The following is a 15,150-nucleotide window of genomic DNA, read 5'->3' as shown; positions in this document are numbered from 1 at the left end:
GAATTCAGAGTGACGTTGAAAATGAAGGAACAGGCTAATCCATTTCAGAAAGAAGCAGGATAGGAGGAAACAAAGCAGTATGCTTCAAGACTAATAAATCCTTCCAAACAAATATCCACAATCAGGAGAAAGGTAGGGTAGACACAAATACAGCCCAAACATCCTGTCAGTTAAGGAGTACTTGACAATTCATGAGATACCTGGATCACTATCAAAAAATTTTTAAAAATTAAAAGACTGGGTTAATAATTTAAATATGAGTAAATACTGTGGAAATGTTTTTTAAATGCTAGAAATCGGCCATAATGGTGGGAGTATGATCAGGAGTTAGTCTTGACTTTTCAGCACTCATTAAGCCTTTGTTTTCATTGCATTTGGTTTCTTCATTTTTGTGCTCCTGAACTGAAGAGAAATAAGCAAAAAACATTGATTAAAATAATATAAAAGAGCACTTCGTAAGAAAGCCTAACAATAGCTAGTGGCTGCAGCAGCAGTCTTTCAGGGCCTTCCCATTGTTTCACAGAAAATACCGACTTGAAGCCCCATTCCAAAAAGATGGAATGAGACACAAGAGACACTGCACTGTGTACAGGCTCTTTTATTTCTACCAGTTCTAGATCTCTAAACAGTGTCCTACAGAGCACTGTAAAGAAAGAAGACCCCCAGAGACACATGCTTTCACATTGTAGATCTGCCCTCCAGGACACTATCTTTTACCTTTATCTATTAGGGCGAGAAACTGAAGGGCAGAGAATGTGTCTTTCCCTCTCTATATATTCTTTATCCTTACCTGTCACTGAAAGCTTCCTGACACTTAAATTAATATTAAGAGATGAAAATGTTCCAAAGGGGTAGGACTTTTCCTCATAATTCAGAGCTGTGACTTTATATTTTCCTTTTGTATCTTTAAATTATTAGAGAAAAAAACTAGCAAATTAACAGTGCAAGAGGGGTTGGAGGGTGGGTTAGCTCTTAAAATCTTAGACCTACTAATTAATGTCTGGGAGGCAGAGTTTTCATTTTCAGTTAAATGGTAATATTGAAAATATGCATTCTGTTGACATTAGAGGTTTACTATAATGATCAAATGATAATACTAAATGGGAATACTTTCAGTGCTCTAAAGAAATATAAAAATGTAAGGGGTTGTTTGTGTTGTAAGGGTGGATCTGCGTATAGAAATGAATGTCAATCCATGAATTACTGTTAGATCGTTTTTAGGGAATATTTATTCTTTATAATGTGCCAATATACTAGCAAATTTGCAGAGAACTTGAGTCCGTGCAACTCTGTGATAAATGCTGGCCCATTTCTTACACTGGCCATATTTATAGGACTGGTAGAATCTAAAGCAACCAAAAGTTCTATCTGACATGGCTTAAAATGTTGGTCAGGCTAGGAAGGCAACAACAGCTGGATGAACCATAGCAAATGAGAGCAAATGCACCTTTTGTCTTGTCCAACCCTGCTTTGCTCCCTTGACGCTTTGGCTCCAAATGTGTCCTATTGTCCCTAAACATACTGCCTTTGTGTTCTTAGTTTTGAGAGTTAAACTGGAAAGGCAGGAGGCAGGACAAACAAATAACACTGGGACAGCTGAAATGAAAATCTCATGGTTTCAGAAGAGATTTGGTCTGCAGTGTTAAATCGGAGTGCTCATTTTTACTAAAATTAAATTTTAAAATCCTGAATACATTTTTTCAATCACAGTGCTTCTCCACTGATAAAAGAATTATTTAAATTTAATTTCTTGGAGGTTTGATGTTTAACTTTTAAAACTTTTAAAACTACTAGCATGTTAATAAACAATAAGATTTCATCCTTTTTATCAAGGATTTTAAAATGTAAATCCTTTAATTTCATAATGTAATACAAGATTTGCCTTTATGATAAAACAAAAACATGGCCTGCAGGAAGCTATATCTTGACCAAGTTCTTGTCATAATCTGTTTTTTATTTTCTCATTATAATGTGTTGGGGGTTTTTTTGTTTTGTTTTTTTAAGATTTTGTTTATTTATTCAACAGAGATAGAGACAGCCAGGGAGAGAGGGAACACAAGCAGGGGGAGTGGGAGAGGAAGAAGCAGGCTCATAGCAGAAGAGCCTGATGTGGGGCTCGATCCCATAACTCCAGGATCACGCCCTGAGCCGAAGGCAGACGCTTAACCGCTGTGCCACCCAGGCGGCCCTCTCATTATAATGTTTTAAGAGCAGAGTCACTCCTTTGCTTTATCCAAGCATCAGTGGAAAAATCCTTACAAACAGCAATTCAACCCAGAAGAGAAAATCTCATTAAAAGGGTTGTCCATCATTTAGCCACCTTGAAACACAAGCTAGAAAATATAAAATCTGCCTCTGACTGTCCTAGGGTTCTCCCAGTACTCCCAGTGGTGGCTTCATTGAAATAAGCTCATCTTGCCAGACTTGGAGAAGGGGTGAGGAGGAACATGTTGGTTTAAATCACTTACTGAAAAAAATGTTCCTTCTTACATAATATGACCTAAAATGTGTATAAATGAACAAATTTAATTGACTTAAGTTTCATCTATACATGATTTGTCTTTTCTGATTATAACTAATATTAGCTTTGTTTATTTTTTAATTAAGTTCTAATATGCTATTTTAGGTCCTATAGTTCTGAGAAAAACGTTTTTTAGATTGGGGTCCAAAACCATTCTTCATTACTCCCACCTGTTAAATTTTCCTACTTCCCATGCCTGTCCCACCAAAAAATGTTCTACAAATTCCCAAAATAAGGAAAACTGGAACTTAGAATACAACTTGATATGAGAAAAGACGTACTTTTAAATTTATGATATCTCCTCATGGAGAAGAGAAAATGTACATCTTGCTTTTCCATCTGCACAATGCTGCTTACATCAAAGGACCATTTGATAATCCTGTGAGATGATATATGTGAAAGGGCTCTTAAAATTGTAATACCATATTTAATTCTAATTATTTTTTTTATTAGGAATATATGAGTATGATGACTGTGTATAAAATATTTCATTGATGCCTCCAATGAGGTGCTGTTGGTGTCTCACTTACACTCTTACCACTTCACACAGCCACGCCCAGCTACCACCTGCCAGCACTTGTATTCTTTCCTTGAAGGCTTTCTCTTGCTATCTGAGCCAACTTCGCTGTCCAACCAGATAGAAGCAAATAAACTACTTGCACTGAAATTGTTATCTTGGGGTCTACTTCTACTTCTGGGAATTCCTAAAAAGATACTGCCATTGCTTAAAACATTGTAACTCCTAGAGTCACTGAATCATGGAAGTTACCTACATACATGGCAGGAACTTTGGGAAAGTTAATACAGTGGATAGAGAGGGAACTTTGGAGCAAGAATTATCTAGATTTAGATTATCTTCTTAGCTGTGTGACTTTATGCAACACTTTCTAAACCTCCGTGTCCTCATCTATAAGTGGGGACTTGTCCAGCCTACTTTATGGGTCTTCACAAAGATCTAATTAGGTAATACATTTAAAATAATCTGATAGACAGACATTCACACAGAAATTATTGTTGTAATTATTAATTGAGGAAAGCTTCAAGGCAGCAGTTGAAATTGTGATACATGAAGAAAGAAAGCCTTTCAGGCCAGAAGCAGGTGGTTGGTTATGGGAGTAATGCTATTAGATCAGCTAGCTTTATTTTTTTTTTTTTTTGAGGATTTTATTTATTTATTTGAGAGAGAGAGCCTGCAAGAACACCAGTAGGGGGAGGGGCAGACTCCCCACTGAATAGGGAGCCTGGGGCTCAATCCCAGGACCCTGGGATCATGATCTGAGCTGAAGGCAGATGTTTAACTGACAGAGCCACCCCGGTGACCCTGATCATCTGGCTTTATGACAAAAAACTTGTTTACAAAACAGGGAAAACTAATGTCTAGTACTTTACAGATTATATAGTTTCTTCCTTGCCCAATCTGAAGAGTGGGGTTCTGTGTGATAGACCCTGGAAACCATGCTGCTGTAGAAGAGGTACAGAAGGAGAAAAGAGAGATCAGCCAGATTACACTAGAAATTGCCTAGAAGACAGAGGGACCAGAAAGGGAGGGAACCCCTGGAGAGCAATGTGATTTCCTGGCCTCTATGTTCTTACCACTGTTTCACCTCTCCATACAGGTCTGTGGTTTGGCAGTGGCTAAGCATGAAGGCCTTGTAGTGGCAGTCAGTCTTAATGGACCCTAACAGACTAGACAAGATTGATCCAGTGTTCTTATTGCACAATCTATGGAATTTCTTATGACCTTGCAAGGTTTCTGTGAATTCCTGGGAGATTATGCTCTTTAGTGGCCACCTTGGCTCTATATTCCTGTTTCTACGGAATTAATTCAGTTATGGATTGTCTTTCTTTTCCATGTACAAAGTCTCTGTTTTGTATCTTGATGACTCATAGATAGAATTCAACTTATTTCCTTGATTTACACACATACACACACACATACAATCCCATGGGGCAATTGTACATGTGTCAGTTTTTATTTAAGGTTTGGAGTGGTGGGGATTTAGAACTTAATAAAATTAATTCTGGATATTAGATACCCCTGTTTGTAAAAGGGCCCTTAGCCATTTTTCTGCCTGTGTTCAAACTGTGTCTCCTTTATTCTTGAATCATGCCCCCAAATTTCTAATCCTATCAAGGTGAAAATTTTAGCACTCTTTTACTGTCTTTTCCCCAAGGACCTCATGCCTCAGGTCTTACTTTCTACCCCACAGCAGTAGCTCCTGGTATGTTTTTTACAAACATAATTTTCCAAAACATGGCAGGCACCCCTCTGAACTCCCTGCAAGAGAATGTGCTGCAGGAGCATAGACCACAGGTAGCTTCCAACTGCCAAACCTTTGTCTCCACTGTGGCATTCATGTTGAGGCTGTTCTTCCCCAAGCTTCCCCCAGCCAGTGACTCCACAGGGTTAGCACACTGGTGTGGTCATTCTTGCCTGACGTGGGATTCCTCCATCTGAGTCCCTGGAACTTTACTCAGGGACCTGGCCAAGACTTTCTCAGAACTCTACTGCTTTATCCTGGAAATTCTTCCTCTAGTCTCCTCTTGTCATCATTAGATTTTCATCATAACCTGAAGATCCTCCTCGCCTACTCCTCCCTTCTCTGCTTTATCCTTCACATCTTTCTCCCCAGTAAGTCTATTGCACATACAATTCCATCTGCTTCTTGGAAGACCTGAACTGAAATACTCCGTAAGAAGAACCATGATGCCAGCACTTAAGAGCATCATTTTTAACTACTCTGCTACACAAGTATAATTATGGACTGTCTTTGCTGATAATATTGGATATTATGAATTATATCTATTTGTATATAACAGGTATACATTCCTCCATGACAACCAGATTAAACTTGGTTTAAGGCCCAATCACTAAAATCAAGTAACAGTCTCAGTCTTCAGAACCTACTTCTCGATCCTAAGCTAAATAAGGAAGTCCTGATTCTCAGTCTATGTTTGCGTCAGAAATCACTTCTTGGTCCATTCAAAGGCTAGGGGTTGTTCTAAAGCCTCGACTCTAGTAGTGCCCCATTATTAGGGCTGTTGGAGCCCTACAGACAAGGCACTTAGTGCCTGTTCCGTATAGACATCCCTACAATCTTCCCCATTTGCAACCCATAAACTGAGTCTTCTGAACTTTATAAATTATCCTGCAATTCTTCTCGCAGTGTTTAGGAATATATCCATCTTCTAAAATGGAATTATTCTCCTCTACTTTTGAAGTCCTCTTCCTTAATTTTCTCCCTTAATGAATCCTTTGAAAACAAAGATCTACATAGTTGACCTCAGTGATAAGCCCATCAGTGACACAAAGACTTGTTTATTCTTCTGGGACCAGAGGGTACTGGTGGATAACTTTTAGTCAAAGACTGATAGAACAAGACACCTAATTTACAAGAAGTTACTTTGCCCTGTCAAATTTTTAATAAATCAACCTGCTATATACATTTTCTCTGTTATATCTCCTTGATGGTGGACATTTGAGGGGGAAAAAAAAATCTGGTAGTATCATAGCTTTGAGTTCCATGAAGCCCCTCCTAGTACAAATCCCTTTCTCTAACAACCATTTGGTAGGTGTTTATTCTTAGCATTTTTTCCACAGTTGGGCAGAGGAAGAATTATTAAACAATAGAGACTATTACATCCAAAAGAGACCTTGGATATTGAGTAGTTCATTGCTTCCAACTTTACAGATAAACAAATGCTGATCCATAGTGGTCAGGTATTGGTCCAAGAACATACAGTCAACATTAAGGCAACAACTCAGTTTAAGTCTTCCTGGCCCAAAGGTGTGGAGAGGTAAGCAGAAAGGAAATAGAGTTACACAGAATTGGTTTTGTTTCTTACTCTCTAGGAAAATTTGGACACATTGCTTATGTAATTGGTGTCTTTTTTCCACCTTTAAACTGTGCATTCTAATAAATATCTTACAGAGCTGCTGGAAGGATACAGTAATATAAGAAATGTGATGACAGTGATGTGCTGGTAAATGCTTAACAATCAGCTCTTGGAATTGATGGAGGAACCATAAGTGGTGGCATTTGATCATTTTCGTGGTATAAATATTCCTCCTGTTGTCAATTTCAAGCTTCCAATGGTTTAAAAAATGGCTGGCAAGATTCCTAAAAACTTAACAATCGCCTCTCACAAGCGCGTACGAGCTGGCACAGACTGGCTCGAGCACACCACTGAATATAAAACACTTGGCATGGAGTAGATACTCAATAAATATTAGTTGCCCTCTCATCTTCACAAGGCACAGGTTCTTTTTACCATGCCATGTAACTATTGTTTTATGAACACTATCTCTTTGAACTTCCTAAGAAATGAGTTATTGTAATTATCTATGTAAATAAAATGAACTCTCCTGTGTGGAGATGCCTGTGTAACATCTCATAACTTTTGAGGATATATGGGAAATGCTCTAACAGTAGACAATGCGTAAAGGGCCCAGAATTCACCTTGCAGGATTCTTGTGACTTCCCAAAGAAATAGGTTAACATTGTACAGACCAGCTGAAACTGACATAAATTTAAAGCCCATAAAGTAGAAGAGAAATAGTGATTTTAAGTAAGAAGATTTCAAATAAAATGATTTCAGATAAGACGCCTTGAACTGTAATAGAGCTCTTTTTCACATGAATAACTAACTCTATATAGCATACTCCATGATGAGCAGAAGTGACACATTTATTTACTGTTTCTTAATGACTCCCCTGAACAATTCCAGATAGGCAGCTACCCTATTTGTTTGGTTGTTTCCTTTAAAGGTTCACTGTGGAATTCTATGTCTAGCCAAGAAGGAGTAACTGATATAGAATTATCCTCCCATTATAAACTAGAAAATTGGACAACATTTATGAAACAACTGTTTTCAGACATTGGGACCACAGTATATGTTCACGATTGTGATTTCTGAGATTAGAGAAATAATTTAAGTGAGCCCCACAATTTTCCTGGCTTTCTGCCTAGCAGTAGGGTTGCCAGGGAAAATACAAGATAATCTAGTTAAATTTGAATTTCAGATACATAATGAATAATTTTTTGTAGATCTATATATAAAAATGCAGTGTTGGATTTTTGCTAAATCCAGGAACCCTACTGGGAGCAATTTTTAAACTGCAGTAAAGGAAGAAGAAACTCAAATGGAGCATGCTAATTTCTATAGGATGAGGAAACAAATTCTAGTATGGTGAGGCTGGGGTGGCTGGAATTTGCAGGGCAGAATACTATAAGGGAACAAGCTGCATATGGAAAGAGCCCCAGAAATTTTTACAAGGGTCCTCCAAGTCCATTGGCTGAATTTTTCCCCATGTATGTATAGAGTGAAATTCCACAAAGCCAGGACAAAAAAAAAAAAAAAAGTGGTGAGGGGCACCTGGGTGGCTCAGTCGTTAAGCATCTGCCTTTAGCTCAGGTCATGATCCCAGGGTCCTGGGATACAGCCCCGCACCGGGCTCCCCGCTCCACAGGGAGCCTGCTTCTCCCTCTCCCACTCCCTCTGTTTATGTTCCCTCTGCCACTGTCTCTCTGTCAAATAAATAAAATCTTTAAAAAAAAAAAAAAAAAAGGACCAAAAACTCTTCACGCAGGACTTGAGGACATTTGAATTCCATCCATCTGGGTCACAGAGACTTCTTTGAACATTTGGGGTCATCAAAAGAGATCTGAGAAGGATCACACCTTAGTAGTAGGGCTAATTGGCCCTAGAATAAAGTCAACACTACAACTATGATAGCAAAGCTTTAAATCAAGTTTCAATAGAATCAAGGTGATCTGCAGATAAATGAACTGCTTACCAAAACTAATTTGAATGCTTTTTTTTTTTTAAGATTTTATTTATTTATTTGTCAGAGAGTGGGGGAGAGAGTGCTCACAAGCAGGGGGAACAGCAGGCAGAGGGAGAAGCAGGCTCCCTGATAAGCAAGGAGCCCAACTTGGGACTTGATCCCAGGACCCCGGGATCATGACCTGAGGCAAAGGCAGACACTTAACTGACTGAGCCATCCAGGTATCCCTAATTTAAATATATTTTTTTTAAAGAGAACAGCAAAATCTCAAAATTACTAGACACACCCCAAAAAAAGCAAATTCTATTCTATAACCTGGAGAAGAATTATAGATCAAAAATAACAGAAATGATGGAATTAGCTAACAAAGAATGTAAAACAGTTACTGTAAATATGTTCAAAGATTTAAAAGAAAACATAAAATGAGAAGAAAAAGCTATACAGATGAAATAGGCCATATGCTTTGCACTTGTAATGCCACTTGAGGCAGATATTGTGTACCATTAGGACATACCATCTAATAGCACATGAACGCAGGAAAAAATTGTCTGAATCATCATTTGCTACAATCATATGTAGAAAAAAGTGGGGGTAATCCAAAGAAGATTTAATTTCTCCTTAACTGTTCATACTCAGAGTATACAGGAAAATAATTAAATCTCCACTGTAAATCATCCAAGAAAATGCAGATCTGAAAGATAAGCTAGCACACCTGGTTGCCTCAGTCAGTAGAGCATGCAACTCTTGATCTCAGGGTCATGAGCTCCAGTCCCACGTTAGGTGTAGAAAGTACTAAAAAATAAATACATAGGGGCGCCTGGGTGGCAGCGGTTAAGCGTCTACCTTCGGCTCAGGGCGTGATCCCGGCGTTATGGGATCAAGCCCCACATCAGGCTCCCTGCTCCACTGGGAGCCTGCTTCTTCCTCTCCCACTCCCCCTGTTTGTGTTCCCTCTCTCGCTGGCTGTCTCTATCTCTGTCAAATAAATAAATAAAATCTTTTTTAAAAATAATAAATATTTAGAAATGAATAAAATCTTAATAAGCTTTCACCCTGAATCACTCCGTTTTAGAAATGGATAGAGGTGGCTGTAGAACCTAGCTTATAACACAATTGCAGAGGAAATGGAGCTTAGACAAATTATGTTGCAGATAGGCTATTAAATGTTTTCTTCTCTGCACTACATGCAAGTTAGTTGATGTGTTTTGCATTTGGAATGTTTAGCTATTTTAGATGCATGTTAAGGAGGATTCATTGCTGCTTTTTAATCAGAATAAACAGGGAAGAATATTTTTGTTGCTAAAGAACTTTTTAGCTTAGCTTCTCTATTATTCTTTATAGCTGTTTTCTTTCCACATTCTCCTTGAAATACATGAAAAACCATGTATTTCATATTTAACCTCTAATTTTGCCCCTTACCTCTCCCTTTCTTCCTTCTCTTCCCTCTCTTGCTTTTCATCTGAATCCCATTGAAAATTTTCTTTCCTAACCCAACAATAGATGGTTTTCCCATGCTGTTATATCATTCTAACTTGGATAATAAAAACAAACAGTAACCACCACGTAATCCATGCTTACCACCTCATGTTGAAAAGTGAAATCATTGGCGCGCCTGGGTGGCACAGCGGTTAGGCGTCTGCCTTCGGCTCAGGGCGTGATCCCAGCGTTATGGGATGGAGCCCCACATCAGGCTCCTCCGCTGTGAGCCTGCTTCTTCCTCTCCCACTCCCTCTGCTTGTGTTCCCTCTCTCGCTGGCTGTCTCTATCTCTGTTGAACAAATAATCAAAATCTTAAAAAAAAAAAAAAGTGAAATCATTTGTATCAAGAAATAACTGACGGGGGTACCTGCTGGCTCAGTTGGAAAAGCATGTGACTCTTGACCTCAGGGTCATGAGTTTGAGACCCACACTGGGTATAGAGATTCCTAAAAAAAAAATTAAAATAAAAATGTAAGTCAAATCATGTCACTCTTAAAAAAAAGAAAAGGACTGACTGACTTGTTGATATCATGAGGTTAAACAGGGTCCAGCCTGCTGTATTAGTAGGGGTGGGGCTAACCAGATTTTGTTTATTTAAATTAGCTGACTGAAATTTGTCTCTACCCCCACGTATATTTTAAGAAGCATATAGTAGGGGGCGCCTGGGTGGCACAGCGGTTAAAGCGTCTGCCTTCGGCTCAGGGCGTGATCCCGGCGTTCCAGGTTCGAGCCCCACGTCAGGCTCCTCCTCTGTGAGCCTGCTTCTTCCTCTCCCACTCCCCCTGCTTGTGTTCCCTCTCTCGCTGGCTGTCTCTATCTCTGTCAAATAAATAAATAAAAATCTTTAAAAAAAAAAAAAAAAAAGAAGCATATAGTAGGCACAGTGCTAAGAGAATACATTTTCTTCTATTGTCAAACTTTATATGACATTAGGTTATACCATATTTTTAATTCAAACATCATTAGCCATGCCCAAACCTTAGCATTTTTAGACACAAATTTAGAGAATGAAGGGATTCTAAAGAAGATGCCAAAAACATCAAATTCAAACTACCACAGACCGTAGCAGATTCAGGTCACGTTGTTTTGGAAAGGACTAAAGACTTTCGCAGATTAATCTCTTGTGAACAAGATGAGAAACCAACTGAACCCTTTCAATATACCCTGAGGATTACATCCTGTTCTTGCAATTCCTGTGATCAAATAAGGGCAAGGATGGGAAGAGGAAAACATCAGGGAAATGCTAAATGGAAAAATTCATTTGGATACAAGAAGAATGAAGAGAAAAGAAAGAAGAAATAGGCATTCTAAAGGATAGTTTTGATCCTTGGGGGAGAGGAGGATAACAAATTGATATGTTCTTGTTCAGAGAATTTCTAGTTTGGCCATTATGACTGGCTGGAGAAGGAAAGTGTGAGGTTTTACAACATATATACAAAGATTTGGATTTTTTAACTGTTCACCAGGCTTCTGGTTGAAAGTATTCAGCAGTATTCTGGATACTAAACAGGGTCACATAATAAGGAGTTTATTTCTATGGTTTGGGAGGAAAAAATTAAAGAACATTATCCAAAGAATCAGAATACCCAACCAAAGCTGTAATTCCCGAGAATATCAGACTAAAGCTGGTAATAGACTCAGTATGCCCATAAATACAACAAATGGCATGTTGTATTTGTGTTCGTAATTGCATGTCAAAGCATTTTTTTAAAGATTATTTATTTTTAGAAAGAGTGTGTACAAGCCAAGAGAGAGGGAGAGGGATAGAGTCTTTTTTTCTTTTTTAAGATTTTTATTTATTTACTTATTTGAGGGGGGCGGAACACGAGCCAGTGGAGAAGCAGAGGGAGAAGGAGACTCCCCACTGAACAGGGAGCCTGATGTGGGGCTCGATCCGGGACTCCAGGATCATGACTTGAGCCAAGTGCAGACACGTAACTGACTGAGCCACCCAGGCGCCCCTGGAGAGAGTCTTTAGCAGACTCTGCACTGAGCATGGAGCCCGACACAAGGCTCAATCCCATGACCCTGAGATCATGATCTGAGCTGAAATCAAGAGTCAGTCGCTTAACAAATTATACCACCCACGTGCCCCTGTCAAAGCATTTTTTTATGATAGCTGCTTTTAAATCCTTGCCAGATAATTCCAACATCTGTATAATCTTGGTATGATGTCTATTGATTGCCTCTTCTCATTTAAGTTGGAATTTTTCTGGTTGCTGATATAAGTGATTTTCAGTTGTATCTTGGACAATTTTTTTTTAACATTTATTTGTTTATTTTAGAGAGAGAGAGCATGAGTGGGAGGGCCAGAGGAAAAGGGAGAGAGAATCTCAAGCAGATTACATGCTCAGTGCAGAGCCCAACTTGGGACTTGATCTCACAACCCTGAGATCACAACCTGAGCCAAAACCAAGAGATCGTTGCTCAGTTAACTGCGTCACCCAGGCACCCTGTATCTTGGACATTTTTGCTACAATGTTATGAGATTCTGGATCATCTTCTGTTTTAGCAGGTGTCCTATGACACCACAGCACTGGAGGAAAGGTGGTGTGAAAGTTCAGGTTCCCCACTTGGCTTCCATTGAACCTTGAGATGGGAAGCAGAAGAGCATCTCATTGTTTTAGGGTGGAAGTGGGAGTTCAGGATCCCCACTAGGGCCTCTGCTGACACTGCAGGGGGCTGGGAAGTCTAGTTACTACTGGAATGTGGTAAAAGTCATAACCTCCCACTCAGCGCTCTTTGATACCACCTTGGCAGGGAGGGGTACCTCATTACCACTGGGTGGGGATGGAATTCCTGGCTTCCCTCATGGTCTTTACTGACAACCTGGGGCAGAGGTTGGGGTGATCTCATTATTACCAGGTGTGGATAAAAGTTCTGACTCGCCAGTCAGCTTTCTCAACACCACCCCGGGGGAGGGCGGAAAAGTGCTTTGATATAGTTGGACAAGGGCAAAAATCTAGGCTCTTTACTCACATTTTTTCCATGGTATTTGGCTGGAGTAGAGCAGTTATTGTCTGAAAGTTACCTGTTCTGCTAGGCTGCCCCTTTCCTCATCCTGTAGCTAGAGAGAGCTGACTTTTCTTGAGGCTTTTTTTTGGGGGTGGGGGGCGTCTGTGTCTGTCGGCTTCTCCAGCACCCAGTTTGGGCTATATGAGTCAGGAAGAAAACCCTTGTCACCATGCTTCTTGGGTCCTAAGATCTGTGGCAGGCCTGCCTCCTCTCTACCTTTTAGAACCTTTATAGTCAATATCCAGGCTTTAGGTGTACTTAGCCAGAGGAGTAGGGAGATGTGTGTCTACTCCATTTTGTCCAAACTGGAAACTCAATTTCAGATACCTGTGGTTCTGCTCTCATTGCAATGGTACCACAAGGCAGTTGTTCCACAAAGAAAAACGGACATTCAAGCTTATATGCTTTTTATTGCTAATACTCACCACCCCTAAGTTTCAATCCATTTAAGTGGATGTAAAGGGTTTTAGCTCCACACCTACACAACATAGCTTTCCCCCTCCAGTGTCCGTGCAGCAATGGGTAAGTAAGACAATTCTGGTGCCAGAAATCTAAATCCCAGGTGTTAGGTTATTTGCCTCGGGCTTGGGAAGTGAGGTCTACTAGCTGTGCTTCTTCAGAGAACATAACCTGCCAAGATCAGATCTCTGTTCTCTATCGTGGAGGCTTCTTCGGCTTTCATGCCATTTTAGAGCTTAATTGACTCTTTATCTCTTGCTGATAAATTCTGCATTGGGTTAAGAGAAGGAACCATCACTTTTATATATTTCAAGTGTAGTCTCTAAAAACCAACACAAGGACTTGAAGGCTTTAAATCCTTTCTGCTGGCACACATTTCAAATAGCAATTGGAGCTGCCCCTTAAGGGCCGTGTGTGCATTGCACAAAGGCACCCAACCAATGGGACAAAAAGAAGCTAAGATCCAGCCCAGGCTCTGCTTGCCAAATCATGTACCCACAGAGCCGCATCACCCAGAGGGGGTGCCTTTTTCAAATTTGCACAAAGACTCCCTATAAGCAATCAGCTGGGCTCTGAACCTAACAATAGCAGTATTGCAGCATCTCAAAAGAAATACTCTCTTGTATTCTATAAACTCATTATACTTGAATATTCAATTGATACTCATACATAATTTATGTCATCCCTTCAAAATAATTTATTTTCAGATTTCCAAGGCCATTAAAATGAGCTCTGATTCATCTGAGATGGAGCGCACTGCAAATTTTGGCCAAGGTCAAATTGGCTTTTTAAAAGGGTTTTCCGTCATTATCCCCCTGGGTCTGCACCTTCCCATCAGTAAGGGTTGTTAATTATCAGGTGCTGTGCAGATAAGCTAGGCTTCTTGATATGCACAATCCTCTGTCCCTTAGCTATGAACAAAACCTTCTCCTGCTGCCCTGTTGTATGACAGATCTGTATGTCCTTTCAGGCAATTCAAACTTCTTGCCGCCTTGGAATGGCCACATCACTGATTAAATCTGGATACTGAAGGTTACCACAGGTCACTAAGGAGTTGTGAGAAAAGGCCCATTATTTGTCTCTGTAGTCAGCAGGTGGCCACTTAGTGGATACATATCCACTCAGAATAAAAGCTTTAATTTCCTTGGATCAAATAAACTTTAAAAAATAAGTCATTGGTCCTAGTCTTACAATAAACCAAGTGGTGATTTAGGTGTAAACATTTGGCTCACATCAGGACAAATAACAAGAGAGCACCAAAGCAAACCCTAATTTCTTCCTTTTTTTTTTAATTGCAATATAATTACACTGTTATATTGGTTTCAGAAGTATAATATAGTGATCCAGCAATTCTGTACATTACTCAGTGTTTATCACAATAAGTATATTCTTAATTCCCTTTACCTATCTTACCCATCTCTCCCATCTCCCCTCTGGTGACCACTAGCTTGTTCTCTATATTTAGGAGTCTAGTTTTTTGTCTCTTTTTATCTTTGTTTTGTTTCTTAAATTCCACATAGGAGTGAAATCATATGGTGTTTGTTTTTCTCTGACTTATTTCATGTACCATTATACCCTCTAGATCCATCCATGTTGTTGCAAATGGCAAGATTTCTTTCTTTTTTATGGCTGAGTACTATTCCATTGTGTGCGCGCGCACGTGTGTGTGTGTGTGTGTGTGTGTGTGTGTGTACACTACATCAGTATATATACGCACACATATTACATCTTCTTTATCCATTCATCAATCAATGGATACTTGAACTGCTTCCGTAATTTGGCTATTGTAAATAATGCTGCAATAAACATGGGGTGCGTATGTCTTTTTGAATCAGTGGTTGCATATTCCTTGGATAAATACCCAGCAGTGGAATTAATTACTGGATCA

At 39.5% G+C, this 15,150-nt stretch overlaps 1 long non-coding RNA gene across 1 annotated transcript in view; it reads left to right on the top strand.

The window, feature by feature from the left end:
* LOC123002137 (uncharacterized) overlaps positions 1-15,150 on the top strand; it is a 42,262-nt gene that overhangs the window by 2,056 nt on the left and 25,056 nt on the right. The gene's annotated exons all lie outside the window — the stretch shown is intronic.

This window comes from Ursus arctos, unplaced genomic scaffold (genome assembly GCF_023065955.2).
Source record: "Ursus arctos isolate Adak ecotype North America unplaced genomic scaffold, UrsArc2.0 scaffold_33, whole genome shotgun sequence".
In the NCBI taxonomy this organism is placed as follows: Eukaryota; Metazoa; Chordata; class Mammalia; order Carnivora; family Ursidae; genus Ursus; species Ursus arctos.
The sequence above is the reverse complement of the archived record's forward strand: the minus strand, read 5'-3'. Positions and strand labels throughout refer to the sequence as shown.